Below are 18,793 nucleotides of genomic sequence, written 5' to 3' on the forward strand. Positions count from 1 at the left end.
CCTGTAAGCTGGGATCAGGTGAATAAGAGCGTGGTCGGACAGGCCCAGAGCAGCGCGGGTAACTGCATGATACGCCTTGGTGATGATGCTGTAGCAGTGATCAAGAGTGTTCTCCCCCCTGGTCGGGCATTTGATCAACTGTTTATATTTCGGGAGTTCCTGAGATAAGTTCCCCTTATTAAAGTCCCCGAGGACAATAACAGGGGAATAAGTGTTCTCTCTCCTCCTCTCCACCCCCAGTACCTGCTCGGCGAGTAGTCTTTGTGCTTCGCGCACGTCAGCTTGCGGGGAGATGTACACGCCGGCCAGGGTGAAAGAGGTGAACTCACGGGGAGAGTAGAACGGTCGGCAGGTAATGAAAAAAGTTTCCAGGTCCGGAGAACAGGACTGTAAAATGACTTTCACATCGCTGCACCAGCCCTGGTTTATATAAAAACAAATCCCTCCGCCTTTTGCCTTGTGTGAGAGGATCGGGTCGCGGTCCGCGCGTAACAGCTGGAAGCCGGTCATCTGTGCGGCGGAGTCCGGTGTGGCTTCAGTCAACCACGATTCCGTGAAACACAAGACAGAAGTAAGGGAAAAGTCTCTATTTGTCCGGATGAGGAGGCGCAGTTCGTCCATCTTATTGCACAGCGAGCGGACATTGGAGAGGAGGATGCTCGGGAGAGGTGAGCGTAATCCCCGCTCCCTGAAGCGCACCAGGGCCCCAGCGCGCTTCCCTCGTCGTCTCCGCCGGAGTCTCACTGCGTGTCCGAGGACCACCGCACCTTTGATGAGTAAGTCCACTAAATCCACGGAAGAGGCGATAAAGTTGGGACATAAATCGGATGGTGTTGTGTCCCTGATGGAAAGAAGCTCGTCCATCGTGAAAGTAATCCGAGTAGGGTCGCAGTAAACAGAATTAAATACTAAAAACAAACACAAAAGTGCACACCAACACACCGAGGCGACCGTTCGTGGCGCCATCTTGGTATTGTGAATGTGTAATTGCATGAGCAGACATGTATGTGGATGACTGACCAAATGGTTCACCAAATTGTTTATCTGAAAGGGCAACCTTAAGGTTTACGATGGTGGCTTAAGAGACTTGAGTTGTATGGCCCCGAGAAACCAAAACTTTATGGTGTCTCATGGTATCTCTGATTGGGATCTCACACCTGGGGTCTCACAGGGGGGTCATCCACAGAACATGTAAACAAATGGACAGGACGTCTCCTCCACTGAGTGAAACTACAGGAGGGTAATATACCTTTGAATGCTTAGTGGGAGGGGGCAGAGAGTTATAAGAACACAGATTCTCCTATGTTCTTTGCTCATTTGTGCATGTCATTCAGGTGATGTGTACTGATGAGTCCATCTGCAGATGCTGAATTAAACTTTCAGAAAGAAGTGTTTGACTTTGTGCTTGTTTCACAGAAATTGCCACCACACTGACCAAAACGTCGAAATAATAATAACAATAACAACAACAATAATAATAATAATAACAATAATATGAATAACAATAATAACTAATAATACATCAGTAAGGTTGATTGCGTGGCGGATGACCTCAGCAGGACAGCATGCTGTATAGTAATTTGCAATACTGTGGCTGTGTCAGTCTGGTGACGCCACGGCCGGACGCTCCATATTTGGCTATGCCCCGCTTGTTGCTAAAACCACTGGTTTCCAGCAAGAGAGTCAGACGATCGACAGACTGCACAGGGTACTCGCTCAGTAGCAGCACAGACACAGAACAGAACCTTTAGGAATACATCAGAGGAGATGATGTCAGTCACAGCAGCTCTCGTCTCTACACTCTTCTTTCTCTCCACACGCTCCGCCTCAGGTGAGTCCACGCTGCTCGCCCTTCATTCCACGCGTTCTCTCAAATGACCTTAAAGTCAAATTGTAGTAGCGCGACATATGATATGTACATACAATATCAAATACTATGATTCTCTGTGTGGAGCAGTTTGTTTTGTAGTATTGTGAGTGTGAAAATGTAAATGTATAGCAAATGTAAAGTTGGATTCACATGAACAGATCTACATGAACAGGTCACTGGAGGAGCAGCATTCAGTCATTCGTTTAGTGTTTATGTTTAGATTTCCGGCACACATAGAAATACTCTTTACATGTCTTATAGAGTTTTCAGTACAAGTCACTACACACTTTGCAGGATTAATATTTGAAAAAAAATGTTTGAACACCAGTGGACACTCGTGCTTAATAGGCTGTAAATCACATTTAAGAATTTAAGATTACCTGTAACAATTTAATGTTGAGGCATTTGTTAGTACCTAAAACATTATGTAACATGAGGGGGGGGGGGGGGGACTGCTGTTTCTTCTCAGTATTTGCTCACACTGCGAAGAAACAGCAATGACTTACCACAGTGTATAGCTGTTGTTAATAAGAAATGACTGATCTGACTTAAACAACTCAGGTAAGGTAAGGTAACAGACTGCTGATATAAAAACAGCCCTTCTCTTATGTTCTTTGGGCGCCACACTTTCTACTGCTGCTTTGTAGTCATAAAAACCACACATTTGTGGTTGTGACAGAACAGTCAGTCCAATAAAATATAGGACCAAGGATATTTTACACTGACAATCGCAATGTGCTCTATTCACAACATTATCTTATCTCACTGACAAAGTGCTGTATCTGAACTTGTGGCTTTTTTAATTATTTCTGGTCCAAGCTTTTTTCTCTCTAATGAATGTGTGTAGTCCTACATATTGTGACGGGCCTCAATTAAGGTGTTAAGTGTTTATTACTTAAAAGTGTAGTTTAGTGTTAAATAGTGTTCAGTGTGTAGAATTTTGTGATATCTAGTGTTGAAATTGCATTTTGCAACTGATTACCCCTCACCTCACGCTCTCTTTCCAAACATGAAAAAGAAACTGAAGCAGCCTTTAATTGTCATGAAAACTCAAAAGGTGTTTAGTTTGTTCAGTCTGGACTAATGTAAAAAACATAGTGGCCTCTGTAGAGAGGGTCCCCTCGAAGTATTTAAATTTAAAGGGCCTTTTCTGGGGTAAGGAAACTACAATTCATACAATTTAGATGAAATAAACTAGTGAAAACATTATGAGAATTATTCAACATTAAATAATAGTTCCCTTTCACTTAAATCTTACACACTGGGCCTTTAATAGTTTAAAACTTATGGCACTAAGGCCCTATCACTGTGTGACAGTCCCCTGTACAGCTCACCTATGGAAATTACTTGTATAAGTTAATAAAGTATATAAAACACCTTTGGTGTATTGTTTTCTTTCATAATGACAGGAGTCAACATTTGTGTGTCACTATAACCTTCATTTAAATCATGTTAGTATAGTATCTTACACAAATTGTCTCATTTTCCAGGCTCCTATCCCCAAGCACAAAATTGGAAATCAACCAACTTTAAAACCATTTTGTCCTGGGAACCAAAACCATCAGCCACTTACAGCTACACTGTGGAGTACTCTACGTAAGTACCTGCATCCGAACCCTCACCCTTTAACTCTTTTAACAAATGGCATTTAATTCCCAGAAACATTCATCTTGTCAGTGTGTCCACGGAAAGCAAATGCCCTCACACTTTCCCGCTATGTGACCTTGCAGGAATGAGTCTTTCCATTATTGATTCAGTAAAAGCTTTTACTGGAATGTATATTTTAGGCCAGAGCTCTTTAAATAGTAAGATAACTAAAAGACAATTGACCTTTGTGATTCAATAAGAGAAAAATGAAAGAGGCAAGAGCAATGTCAACAATCAAATAGAATTAACAAATGCCAACAGCTGCAAACAGCTCTTTCAGCTCATTGTTCCACAGTATATTCACATCAATGTTATTTTGCACAGATAATAAATTATTTATTTCTGACTGTATGCGTTATAAATGATACCCAGACTAGACAGACTTAAGACCTAATTTATTGCTCATCTGGTGTCTATTATAGACTAAATAAGACTATTTTCATCCATCATTCATGTCCATATGAAACTTGTCAAATTTTACAGGGTTTCAGGGAACAATCAGAGGACTCCTCACTGTATCCAGACCACAGAAACAGTGTGTGATCTGTCCAGCTCTCTGACTGACCTGAACGCCTACTACACAGCTGACGTCCTGTCCGAAACCCCGAGGGGGCCACCACTGACCTCATTGAGTCCCCTCACACCAGCACACCACGGTTCTGCCCCTACAAAGACAGTACGTTCTTCTGCTACACTCGTGAAGACTTTTTTCTAATTGACAAAACGTGTTGGAAATAACAGCTGTTAAATTGTCCCAGAGCCTGTCAGTGCTCCGGTCCTTCCCAATGACCTCTTGTTGCAGCGCAGCTCTGTCTTTCTCAAGCTGCTTTCTGACATGCACCGAACTCAGCAGTTCCTCAGTATATTTGCCAGAGGAGGTGCATGTGTGAATGCAAATGTCCAAGTGAGACACTCCCCAGTTTTTGCAGACTTTCTCCTCCTGGCCTCCTAGTATAATGTCCGTAGAATTTCAGGAGAATTCTACGGAAGTGTATTGCATTCACTTGAAAAAAAAAAAAAACAGTTTTTTCTGAGTAATTTATTTTTTGGTTTGTTTTTTGAATATTTTTTTCTGTTTTTCTGACAATTTTTTTTTTCTGTTTTTCGCAGTAATTCTTATCTGTTTTTCGGAGTAGTTTTTTTTCTGAATTTCTGAATTATCGAGATACTTCGAACTCCCTCGGAACCTCCAACCTGCAAGTGACTCCCATGGACCTATGGTGACTCCTGCCTGCACATACATGCCCCATCTCAGCAGATCTGAATGGGCTTTCCTTCTGAGCAACCGCAAAGTCCTCAGGTGCCTGCGTAGATTCGACAAACTAATGATAATACCATCTATATGACTTAAAGACAGGACTATCTCCCAGTGTCTTAAACCCAGATCAAAGTAAAACTTGATTAAACTAAACAAGCAGGTCATGTTTGTTTCCATTACATCTAGCTCTCAATAAAGGAATGAAAGCGTCTATTGTTTCAAATGCTCTCTAAACGCAGAAAAAAAAAAATAGTCCGAAAAACAGAAGAAAAATTACTCCAAAAAATAGGGAAAAAAAAAGTGAGAAAAACTGAAAAAAATATTGATTTAGACATGCATTGTAAACAGAGTTTTTTTTTTTTTTCAAGTGAATGCAATACGCTTCCATTCAATGTGAAAGCACTGTGAGAGAGAGTGTTTGTGTGTGTGTTGCTGTTGTGAACATGTCTGTGCAGAGAACCTCCTGTTGTGTTGTGCATGTTTGAAAGTCAGACTATGGGTAAACTCTGTAGCCAATATTGCTCACTTTACCTGTCATATCTAAAAATGGCTTCAGCGTTGTCAATGCTCACAATTTTTTGGCCTCTAACATAATTAAAATGGTAACTTCCATGAGAGATACAGTGGTGTACATGCACAGGTGACAGTCTCCCTCCCTTCTCCATAGCTGAGATAGGCAAACCTGACTTCAAGCTGGAGGTGATTGAAAGCCAAAAGAAAACCACCCTGTATGTGACTGACCCACTCACCGCCCTGTTTAAAGATGGCCACCAGCTGAACATCAGGGACATCTTTGCTGACCAGCTGCACTATAAAGTCACCTATCGGAAAAACAAAAGCACTGGAAAGGTGAGTAAAAGGAGACATCACGATATCGGTCTCAAACAGGCATACATTTTTACTCATTACATACTGCATGTTTTCCATTCTGTGTTTTCTGCAGAAAGCCCACATCTCTAAGACCAATTTAATAGAACTGACTGATCTGGACTTGCCTGTATGCCAGATGCGTCAGTGGAGAGCAACACACACAGCAGTAGTCTAGTCCTGACACTGAAGTTTTGGTGGCATTTACTTTTCATTGGTATTCTGTGTGAACTTACACACCAAATAAGACATTGTGAAGTATTTTTGCTCAAAACCAAGCATGCAGTTAAAATCTCTATAGCTTCTTGATGTCAACAGTGTTATTTTCTACATGAATAGACTGGAGCATCTAAATGGAATTGAAATGAAAGTTGTGCGAAAGGATGGAAACAGGATGTATCCCTATATACCCTGTTTTATTCGTGGCAAAGCAAAGAATCAGTTAAAGCCGGATCTGACAGGACACTGGGTGTATTGCTGTGTGTGTGTGTGTGTGGGTGTAGCTGAAAAAAAAGCAGACAATCGCAATGTCCCTTCTCGGGTTAAATAAAATGGTTGGCTGGTCTGGGAGTATGTCTAGATATACCACATGGCTCTATTCAAAAGATGCAAGCATCATATGCAAATCAAAACTCGTAATTTAGTCATCTAAACATGGCACTGGTTTTTGTTATGTTGCTACGCACGGGTCCTTTATCTAAAACTCTCTAAGTTTTACATTAACTGGAGCTGGGGACCATCAGTGAAGTAGAGGTAGCTGGCCACTGCCTCATATAATAATAGCCATGCTCATCCTGCCATTCAGATGAGTTTTGATTTCTGTAGCATTAATTTGATCATGTTTTGGTCTGGAATTTAGTTCCTGTCAGCCTTATCAGTTGAATTTCTTTTTTGTTTTAGTTCTTTATAAATTACTTTTTGTTAGAAAAACCTGATCCATCATGTGTCTTCCCTTATTTAGTGCCAGATGACTCTGATGCGCCAAACCAAGTTATAAATTGCCTGTGAAAATAAAACTGAAAATCTTGTAATTGGTACTGATGTTCAAGGACAAAAGATTATCAGCAAAGTTGGAGCAGCAAAACAAATCAAAAATAAAGAACCTGGGTGTTACTCAGGACTAGATTTTAATCCGCACATAAACAATGTCACAAAGATTGCCTTTTATCATTTAAGAAACATTGCAAGAGTAAGACTGTACCTCACTTTGGAAACTGCCAAAAAGTTCATTCATGCTTTTATACTTTCTCGCCTGGACTACTGTAATGCACTATATTCAGGATTACCAAAAAAATCCATCGTTAGCCTACAGCTTTTGCAAAATTCAGCAGCCATGGTTTTAATGAGAAATAGGAAAAGATTCCATATTACTCTTATTTTAGTGTCTTTACACTGGCTTCGAACATCACTGAGGATTGATTTTAAAATTATTTTACTTGTTTTTAATTCTCTTAATGGTACAGCACCGTCATACATCTCTGACTGTTTATCGGAATATGTTACGAATCATTCCCTCAGGTCGTCTACAGCGGGCTTGCTCAATGTCCCCAAAACAAACTATAAAAGGTTTGGGGAAGCAGCAGGAAAGCTGTCTCAAAAGCCATCCTCCTGGGAAAGTAGATACAGTAAACACAAAGATCGATGTCATGAAGAAAAGCAGGAACTTGAAAGGTGCAAAAAAATATCAAAAGAAATAGAGAAAACAACAACAATTTTCTTCTACAACTCCCAACATGCACTGAACTGTGCCTGTGGCCCCATATTTTTCTCATATTACTTCATGTAACTAAAGTCCATTGTTTGTGCTTCCATCTCTCTATCTCTCTCCCTCTCTCTCCAAATTTCACTACTAATACTACCACCATATTATGATTATGATGATGATGATAAACTGTTATTATTAATAATATAATTGCATCTCAATGTATCACTATTCATTATATTTATATTTTTATGACAACAGTCTCTCTCTGTCTCTCTCTCTCTCTTCTCTCCCCTCTTATCCATTCATCTCTCCTCTCCTCCATTACTCTCCTCTAGTCAAGGCAGATGGGCGCCCACACTGATTCCAGAAACTTGTTGTCGTCACTCACTCATAGTAAACTCACTTGAATACTATAATAATAATAATAATATTGATACTACTACTACTACTACTAGTAATACACTTTATTCATATAGCACTTTAAAAAAACGGAAGTGCTTTGACTGAAAAGCAAGCAAAGTAAATAAAAACTTGAACAAATAAAAGCAGTAATATGACAATCAAATATTAGTTTGGTCCAATTTTGAGTGAAAATGGCAGAGCAGATGTTTTGGTTGCAAACCTAACAATGCTCTACTTGGCTCTACTATTGCACTACTACTTACTTGTATGCAAGTAAAGCTATAATTCATCCTGCACATTGAGGCCTCCATCATGAAATACAATGCACAACAAAAGACATAAAACAGTTTATATTTTGTTACATGTGTAAAACATTACATACAGTACAAAATACTATGAATATACACATTTCACTTAATAGTAACATGCCATCGCCCAAAGATATCAGTAATCATATCTTCAGTTTTAGAGCATTCCATTACTTCTGACTATACGTTTTGGCAGCTCTGTGCGGTAAACACATTTCCCATTAGTCTGCATGAAGGTGACTGTCATCTTATGCTCAGTGACCTGGAAGTAAGCCACGCCTCCTATTGTGTGATTGACAGGACTGGAGTAGAGCTGCCAGGACTGAGGAACACTGTCCTTGTGAGTGGTGTCAGGATCGCTGACCACCCCACTCCCACTGACTACATATGAGCTCCCATCATCCTCTCTGATGAACTGTTAAAAATACAGAGACAGACAGCATTAAAGGCATCAATGTTGTGCTCAATTAGACCAAGATACAGCGACAAAATTCATTAAAGGTTCAGTGTGTAAGATTTAGGTGAAAGGGAGCAGAAACTGAATACAAAGTAATCCTAGTGATGTTTTCACTAGTGTGTTTTAACTAAATTGTACGATTGTTGTTTTCTTAGAATGAGCCATTTATATTTAAATACTTTATATTTACATGGGGAGCAGGTCCTCTCTACAGAGGCCACCATGTTTTTACAGTAGTAAAAACTGGACAAACTAAACGCCTCTTGAGTTTTTATGACAAGTGAAGGCTGCCACAGGTACTCTTTCATGTTTGGAATTCAGGAAGACTTTCTCATAAACCGTTCCTGGCAGAGGCCGTCCACACAGAGCCCAGTTCTGCCGGAGGTTTCTTACACCTGGGAGTTTTTCCTCCCCGCTGTTGCTCATGCTTGCTTGGTGTGGAACAAGTTGGATTTTGTGTTTCTTCTTGGACTTGGACTTTTGTGCAGCACCCTTAGACAACTGCTTGTTGTGATACCGTGCTATATAAATTTGAAATTTGAAATATTCAATTACTCACAAATCTATCTCTCTATATATATTTCTTCTTATTAATCAGCTTTGGGCATTTTGAATGGCCATTCAGATATTGCCACAATCTCATCCAGCCAGTCGTGCGGTTGTGATTAAATTTGAAATCCTTTCTCCTCTCTCCGGCAGTCAGCTGTCATTAGTGATCCGCTGTAACTCCCCTTCAACCCAATCTCCTCCGGTTTAATCCGAAGCCATGGTCCAGTCCAGCAGAGTCATTCATAATTATTTCTCCATCAACCCCTCTGATGCCGATGACATCACATAGGGGTCAAAATGCCAAAAGACTTAATTGCATAGAAATAAAAAAAAATATTCAACTGTCAAGTTAAAGTCTCTCCCGATTGAACTGTTTTCATATCCACCACTTGTTTCCAATCTTATTTCATTGTAGGGCTTTATGCAGCACATTGATTCCCTCTTACACTGACACACACATATTGACAATCAACACATCTGTATGCTTAGACTGCAACACTCACGTTGCACAGTAGATTCCTCTTGCTCCAACGTGTTTTACAGACACACAGATCACTTTATAATGTTGAGGTAATTATAAAATTAAATATAAAACCATATCATACAAGTGGTAGATTAAGTTACCAGATATTCCATCACAGTGTATCATTCTATGTTATTGTTTCCATCTTTTCAATCCCCCCTCCCTTTCTGCTTCTGTTGTGCAGTGACTTTAGTTTTTTTACGGTCATTTTGTGCCATACAGACTTGCATAGTGAAGATAAGGCTTACAGTGTACCATTCTTAATGCTGTCTTTACTCAGTAGCCATCACATTGTGCAATCATTTATTTCATTGACATGAGTTGAAGCCAATTGTTGGACTGTAAGTTATACTACTGCAGGAAAAACAAATGCTCATCTTCCTGGAACAATATGTCAACACTGTGCTCATATAAAATAAATAAGATTTCATCTTTATGACTAATTATATTGATCAGTAATATCCGTTGAAACAAAGTATCATTTAACCCAATAACTATCTGGATGGTTTCTAATTTTTGGAAATGTATAAAACCTGTGATTGTGTAATGTGGGCACATGCCAGTCTTGGTGCCAGAAAATGATGCAAACTAGCTTTGAACTATCAACAAGTACAGTCTTTGTAGCACCCACTAGTGAATGCCACCTCCTGTACAGAGAGGGGCAATCTTGCACATACTCTTCTCAAACACAGTGTGATAAGTGGGATATGAAAAAGAATAAATAACTGTCAAAGAGACAGACAGACAAATAACAACACACTGAGATACACTTTCTTGATGAATCTATGTACACATGATATTTTTTATGATTGAGCGTGCACTCACTTACATACCTGCAGATTGTGGTCATGGCCAGACAAGTACACAGTGACTCTGTATTTCTTCAGCAGGGGCCTCAGTCTGTTGACCAGACAGGATGTTGGTCCGTGATGGCCGATGGACCAGACAGGATAATGACCAGCCACCACAACATAGGCTGATCTGACACATGTCATACATACTGGCACTTCAGTTAAAAGGCAACAACAGAGCAAAATGTAACTGTATCACATTTTAGAGAACAACCACAGTTCTGTCTCATTTGCTTCTGTTTCTGTATGTTAATTGAGAGTGGCATGATGATGCAGAAATCGTTTGTATTTAGTGCCGTGCAAAAATATTATAATTAATAACATGCATAATACAATCATGCACATAGCAATGACTCCAAACATATAGCCTTATAAAGATTTATCAAGAACTATCTTCACAGATAAGAGAAACAAGTAGCTCTTCACATCATCGAGTTATTTTTTGACAGCATGACGTAACAGAGGAATGTTTTTTGAGCAATGTTGCAGACCATCAAACACATTTTAATATAAGGTAAAGACAATGTGAGTACATCATTGGATTTATTGAAAGGAAAGAGTTAATCTAAATCCCCCATTGAAAGGTAATCCACCCCAAAACCTAAATACTGTTCTATTTGCAATAACTTTAAGTCTTTTACATCCCTGTGGAGGAATGTTTGAACCATTGCCATTGCAGGACTTTTTAAAATCCAGCACATAGGTTTTTGAGCATGAACTGTACATTCATGCTGTACTCTAAAGTCTTGCCACAGCATCATAACCGGGTTCAAGTTGAGAGCTAACATTTGGTGTTTGTCCTGATGCCTATGTAATTACGTGCTCAGGACATTATGTGTTGCTCTACAAATTGTTTGGAGTGTCCAGGCAGTTGTTATTGGCAGTTTGCTACCGCATGGCGTAAGTTTGGTTGCTTTGCAGCTTGTTTTTTCGAATTTAACTGTTGCTTGTGGGTATCGTTGTGTTATTGTGAAGTTGTGGTCTCCCTGTTGTTAAAAAAAATCCACTGTGTGTGTGTGTATGTGTGTGCAGAGGTGATAAAAGCACACACATTCTTTACTCAAGTAGAGGTACAGATACTTGTATTAAAAATAACTTGAGCTGAAGTTTAACCACTGTTTCGGCTTCTTTAACCAAGTAAAAGTATAAAAGTACAGGTTCTGAAATGTACTTTGACTTCTTTAACTGAACTACTCTTACTTCAAATAAAGTAAAAAACAATTCACTTAAACGGAGGGTTAAAGCAAAGATTTTTGAGCATGAAAAACTGTCCACAAGAAAATGAGTACAATGTATTGAATAAAGTATTTTCTTAAAAGGTCCAGTGTATAAGACTTAGGAGAAAGTGATCTATTGGCAAGAATTGAATATAAAATAATCCACCAGTGGGCAATCGTCAAAATTGTACAGATTGAACAGAATGGGCCCTGCTAGATTTAAATACTTTATATTTACATCAGGAGCGCGTCCAAACTTGACAAACTAAAGCTTTTGAGTTTTTATGTCAGCTGAAGTTCACCACAGGTTCTACTTCCCACCTCTGAGAGTGTTTATGTACATATGATATTCATTAGCGATATTCACTGCCACTAGATGTCGCACTAGCAGCAGTATCTCAAACCATAGCAAATGTGGAGGTAATCCTGTAATTCTCCATTTACTTTATTTAAATCTCAATAGGTATATGTTTATATCAGTGATGTAAGTGTGGATATTTCAGTGGATAAGATGCATGGTGCTAAAAAGGGAACCTTTTTATTAAGAGCACCTGCTAAAATGCAAAAATTAGACTTTTTTTCTTTTAATTTTTTCTTTGCCCAAACAACACCTAGCATAATATAAGGAGATTCACTTGGGGGTTGGGGGTTTACAGATAGCAAGTGGCTGATCCCTTATTCAGTAGAACATGTACTTGTACAATGTAACTTGTACAATGCTCAATTATATAGATATCCATTTCAGATTTCTGCAACATACTTTGTAATTTTATCCATAATTAATTATGAAAATAAATCCAGTTTATGATTTGTGATATATGACAATTTGATTCTGACTGATCATAATTCAAAATCAGCTTTAATTTGCCTCAATTCAAGATACTTTAAATTAAGTTTAAAGTGAGAATGTCATCGTAGAAATCCTGAACTTGAATTGTGACTAATGAAGCATTGTGTTAGTTCATGCAGAACACAGAGTCATGTGCTCAGCTACCGATAGGTTCATGGGTGCTCGTCAGTCACCCACCAATCACAGCCCATTCTCTCACCAAAGCGGTCTCTTTAAATACGACCTCATCCTCCCGCAAATTAGCTGAAGTAGCAGAGTAACATTAAATTTCTCATATTCTAATACTAGAGCATATTCATGTTATGGTTGTAATGTTTACTGTCAGTTGCAGCACTTAGAGAACAGTTCAAAAAGTTATTCTAACACCAGCAGCAGTAAGAGCATGTGTAGTTACCCTAACCAGACATTTGAACCCAAAAGGCCCCAAATTTGACCTGCAACACCCAGAGCTTTTTTTTTTTTTTTCAATTATCTTTTTTATTGATTCCACATATCAATATTCCATCAATATTTTACATAATGTGTATAATTTTACAACAGTATAAAACATTCCTATACTTCCACCGCAGAGCAGAGACATAATTGGACATGAATTCTCAAGTAAAGTTACAGTAGAGTAAATGTGAAGTAAAATGAACCGCTTTTTCACTCTTGTCCTTATTTTCACACCTCTCCTGCATTGTTCCTTGTCTCCTGATTGGGGTAAACAACTCTTTTCCCAAATATAAAACTTCAAATGAAAGTGGAATTTGCACTTTCAGAATTGTTTCCATACTCTTCTTTAACTCTTGCCAAAAAGGTATAATACAAGGGCATCCCCAAAAGATATGAAAATGGTTGGCCTTATTTTCCCCACACAGTCTCCAACGTCGTGTGTCTTGAGATTTCTGTTGTGTTGGTGTAATAAAGTATCTTACAATGTTCTTCCAACCATATTCTCTCCATGAGAGGGAGCATGTTGTTTTCCACTGTCCTTCATTTACCTTGTTCCATTCCTCCTCTGATAATTGCCACCCAGCCTCTTTTCCCCACTTTTCTTTTATATATGTCATATTGTTACCCTTTAATCTTTCCACTTCTTTATATAGTTTTATGATTAGTTTCTTTCCCTGGTCTGAATCATATGCTGAGATAAAGAACTTAATGATTCCTGACTCAGGCTCATCTGAATTAAACTTTTTTATAGTTTTCTCCATATAATACCGCATCTGTAGATATCTGTATAAATCTTGATTGTTTAATCCATACTGATTTTTTAGATCCTGAAAACTTTTGATGGTCTTCTTTTTAAAAAGTTCCCAAAATATTTTTGGTCCCGCGTCCCATCTACTGAATCTACTATCTGCTGTGTTTGGTGTGAAGTCTGAATCATATGCGATTCATCTCAATACCTTACTCTGTTCAATCACTTTATTCTTTGATATAATCTCAAGAAATTCCCTCAAGCAGTCCAAGTTACCAGATATAATGAAATTCCCTACTGACAGTCCTAACATATCACATTCACAGTGATGTTACTCTGACCTTTAACTTCAAAGGGAATACAATCCTTCATCTTTGAATTGAAGTTAATATTTTTACCAAGTTTGACGACATTCCCATGAGCTGATCTTTAGATATCAATTTAAGGAAAAATATTTACATACTTTGTGAGAACACTGTGACATTTGGCTACCAAAATGAAACCCAAATTCATGTGAATGTGAAAGGCATTTGGGATATATCACATTTATTAGGCAAGTAGTGTGCTTTGTGAGGTCCTAGTGACCTTGCCATTTGATCTTTGACAACTGAATTCTATTCAAGTCATCATTGAGTCCAAATGAATGTTTGTGCCACATGTGATAATATCCTGGACAATCCTGATAAATTGTATTCAAAACAATGCAAAGTCATGTGAGCTTGACCTTTTGACCTTTGACTAACATAACGTAGTTGTTCATGAGATATCGCATTCATATGAATGGGCAAAACAGATGGATGGACAACCTGAAAACATAATGCCTCTGGCCATACTGAATGTGAAAATGGTAAAGAAATAAATATAGCAATACATGATAAATAATTTGTTCCATGTTCTTTTATTTTACATGGATGATTTCTTGACAAAACAAGCCAACTCTATAAATGTGAACTGAGTGTCAGAAATTAACATGACATTCATAGCATCTGCAAACAATTTTTCCCAACAAATTTCTGTAACTTTCTGAGAATCTACATCACAGTATATTGTAAAATATCATGTGTTTCAATACTCACCTTATTGATGGAACCTCAGTGATGTCTACTGTCCCTGGCTCAGACACTCTCTCAAACATCTACAGTACATGTCAAGACAGGTAATGGTAGCATTAAAATAACATTAGATATCTACAATTCAGTTGAACTATTATAGTTTGGTATATATTACCCTTCTGTAGTTTCACTCAGTGGAGGAGACGTCCTGTCCTTTTGTTTACATGTTCTGTGGATGACCCCCCCCCCCCCCCTGCGAGATCCCAGTTGTTTGATCCCAATCAGAGATACAACGAGATACCATAAAGTTGTGGTTTCTGGAGGCCATAAAACTCAAGTCTCTTAAACCACCATCGTAAACCTTAAAGTTGCCCTTTTAGATTAACAATTTGGTCAACCATTTGGTCAGTCCTCCACATACAGTACATGTCTGCTCATGCAATTATACATACACAAATGCAAAATTTCCATTACAGTGCTAAAAGTGTTATAGCTGAGCAGGGATCAGTGAGGATGAGGTCGTATTTAAACGGACCGCTTTGGTGAGAGAATGGGCTGTGATTGGTGAGTGACTGACGAGCACCCATAAACCTATCAGTAGCTGAGCACATGACTCCGTGTCCTGCATGAACTAACACAATGCTTCATTAGTCACTATTCAAGTTCAGGATTTCCACAATGACATTCTCACTTTAAACTTAATTTAGGTATCTCAAATTGAGGCAAATTAAAGCTGACCTTGAAATATGATCAGTCACAATCAAATTGTCATATATCACAAATCATAAACTGGATTTATTTACATAATTAATTATGGATAAAATTACAAAGTATGTTGCAGAAATCTGGAATGGATATCTATATCATTGAGCATTGTACAAGATGACAAGTAAATTATTTTTAAACAAACAGCATGGAACATGGACATGTTACTACATGTTCTACTGAATAAGGGATCAGCCACTTGCTATCTGTAATGCAAACAGTCATCATCAGGGACATAGTCATCAGAGAGATCATAGTTAATAATCATCCCAAGGTACTTGTTCCGTAGTTCTTTACAAAGTCTACCACCTGCCCCTTGATGATAGTACTCTGAGAGTTTGAGGGCTGATGCCTAAAACTCATGTCCTTGGTTTTGTCACATTTAGTACTAAAAATGCACAGTCACACCAATACAGATTCACAATCCACAATGGGACCATGGCTGTTCTCATCCACATGGAGGAGACTTACTGTCACAGAGTCATCAGCAAATTTGAAAAGTAATCTGTTGTCATGCCAGCTGCGGCAGTCATCAGTATACACATTACAGAGTGAAACGATCAGGAGAAGACCCTGTGAATGATGACAATGTCTCTTAGGTGCATTTGTTTACCCTCACTTTCTGTGTTAGTTGTCAGTTGCAGCTTGAGGTATCATGCATGTATCCAAAATTATCTTTTCCAGGCACTATACTGGTACTGTATTCACTACAAGTTACGCACATTCCATTTTGCCTGGGGACATTTAAAACAAACCAGTCTACAACACAGTTAACATCACATGAAAATCAACCGTCCTCCTCATCTTTTCATATTTTTTTATTCCTCAATTTTTTGATGTGGATTTAGAATTTGATACTGAGCATAGCCATTTCTATTGGCTCCCCAATAGAAATGGTACAAGTTGTCAAACTTATGTTACCTACATAAATCCCCACAGATTTCAAAAACATTCTCAGAACACAGTTTACATCACAGTATATTATAAGGTATCACATTTTTAATTACTCACCTTATTGATGGAACCTCAACCATATTTACTGTCCCTGGCTCAGACTCTCTCTCAAGCATCTACAGTAGGTGTTTTCGGTCCCAAAACACAGGCTCTCTTGTGGTTCCAAGAGTCTGTAAGAATAGAAGAGGAGAGAGAGATATACTTAACACCTTTCGTCAAAAAGTGACAGTTTTACGACTTTGAACTTTTACCTAGTGAGGTCACGAGAAGGGGGGGGGGGGGGGGAAGAGAAGAGGAGGAGAAGGGGGGTTTAGGAAGTGGGGGGTCATAAAAAAAATAATATATATATATATATGTACAAAAGTGAGGGGGATTAAAAACCAGATACGGGGTGAGGTCAGAGAGCGCACTTAGCTGCAGGAGAACTCAGTATGTAAACATCCAAAGAATAACAACAGGTGTGATTGTATGGCTCCTCTCTCTCACAGACAGAGGCCCAAATGATGCAGAAAAATAAAAAACTAAATGGGTAAAACAGGAACAAGGGTCCAAGTTGACTTTCTATGGCTTTGACTGTCTCAGATTTGGTCAAGCTTGTCAGGGTGTGTTATCACAGATCAAAAATGTTATGACTTTTTATTTTAAGGCTGGAGGTTCCCTATCTATCTATCTATCTATCTATCTATCTATCACAAACTGAACTAAATTCTCAAACACTTCCTGTGTGCTCAAAAGTCCTGTTCGTTTAATAGAGTCTAGAGCTCTAACTACTACCACAAACTAAATCCTCCAGGCTGCTCGTTTACCAGCCAGCTCACAGTATGTAATGTGTAAATCAGACAGTGTTAGAGTTTAAAAAAAAAAAAAAAATTTACACTATGTAGCTAGGCTTGCAGTTCCAGTCTTTATGGTATCAAAGCTTATCATATCCTAGACCTGACACTGTTTGATGCACAGAGCTACAGTATCTTCTCATGTGAGTGACGTTGCTGCAAACTAGTACTTTTCCAAAGCTGTCCGTGATAATGTGGGGTGCAGTGTCATACTGTGCACTTCGAGTATTCTCAAAATAAATCCACTCAATTTACCAAAAATCTGATGAGCCATCAAATGCACTCATCAAACAGAATCAGAACAAGAGATTGATGTATACACAATGTATTTGTATCAGACAAACTGAAAGGACATTTTGTTACTTTCTAAATATTAAACTGTAAAACATTACACAGCCTTTTATCACTATACTTTGCTCTTAATTTCATATTGTTTCAAATAATTGTACATTTTATTTTCAGATATGTTGAACTGTTTTCTATTATTATTATTAACAACATTTTTTTTTTGTGCTAATTAAACTCATGGATCTTGTGAAAGATCATGCTGATTACAGATAACCCCCTTCTGATGTATGTAGCAAAGGGCCAGGAGTGATTAGGCAGCCAACTAGTGTGGGAAAAGCGGTGACTCACAGGTTATGCAACTGAAAATCACCTGAAGTAGTGGTTTGAATATGATTATATATGTTATCTAAATGAATGGGACCTTTAGTCTGAGTTATTCTTTGACCCTAAATAATAATAAACCAAGGGTATGGAAGTGCCTAATCAATGATTAACTTATTTTAATTTTACTTTTACTTTAAAATTGATCCTTGAACACAACTTTTGTTCCAGGTGAAGACTCAGGTACAGTTTAAGCTAATTAATTGATTTTTATAAGGACATAGATTTTTGTCTGTGAGCACTGGATGTGTGCTAATTGTTATCTTGGGTTTCAATGAAACCTTATTAAACAATTGGACAAATGAAGTCTTATATTTATGTAACCCAGATCTCCTAGGCCTGAGTTCGTAAACACAAAAAAAAATGAATATGATCTCAGAAGAATATTTGAAACGAATCTTATCTTTTGTTTAAATTCCTCTAATTAATATTAAAGACCACCACAACTGTATTTTAAAAGTCAAAACCTTCACAGGTGTTTATTTACAATAGGAAATAAATGAAAAGGCTGTGAATTCCTCTCAGGAAGTAAAATATTTACAAAACAAAATAAATGCACAAAATAAAATACAGGGTCTCTTTAAATTGTTTAAACTGTTCCTTTGACTTCTCAATTTACCCTTTAATTCACTGGTTAAATAAAATCTTTACCTTTCACAGGTCTCTGAATAAAAACAAACACAATTCCTATCAACTGTAAATTAACTCACAAACATCACATGTGGGCCCACTTCAGAAATGATCAACTTGAAACTTAGTTGCAGGCCTGTAGTGATGCTCGGGTGCGGTGAGGCCTGAAAACTGAGTGGCCACTTCACTCAATCAAGAGCATA

At 38.2% G+C, this 18,793-nt stretch overlaps 1 pseudogene; it reads left to right on the forward strand.

Annotated features, from left to right (window-relative positions):
• The first annotated feature begins 1,671 nt into the window (after nucleotides 1-1,671).
• Nucleotides 1,672-7,663, forward strand: LOC138411818 (tissue factor-like; annotated as a pseudogene).
• The last annotated feature ends 11,130 nt before the right edge of the window (nucleotides 7,664-18,793 follow it).

This window comes from Paralichthys olivaceus, chromosome 10, assembly GCF_024713975.1.
Source record: "Paralichthys olivaceus isolate ysfri-2021 chromosome 10, ASM2471397v2, whole genome shotgun sequence".
In the NCBI taxonomy this organism is placed as follows: Eukaryota; Metazoa; Chordata; class Actinopteri; order Pleuronectiformes; family Paralichthyidae; genus Paralichthys; species Paralichthys olivaceus.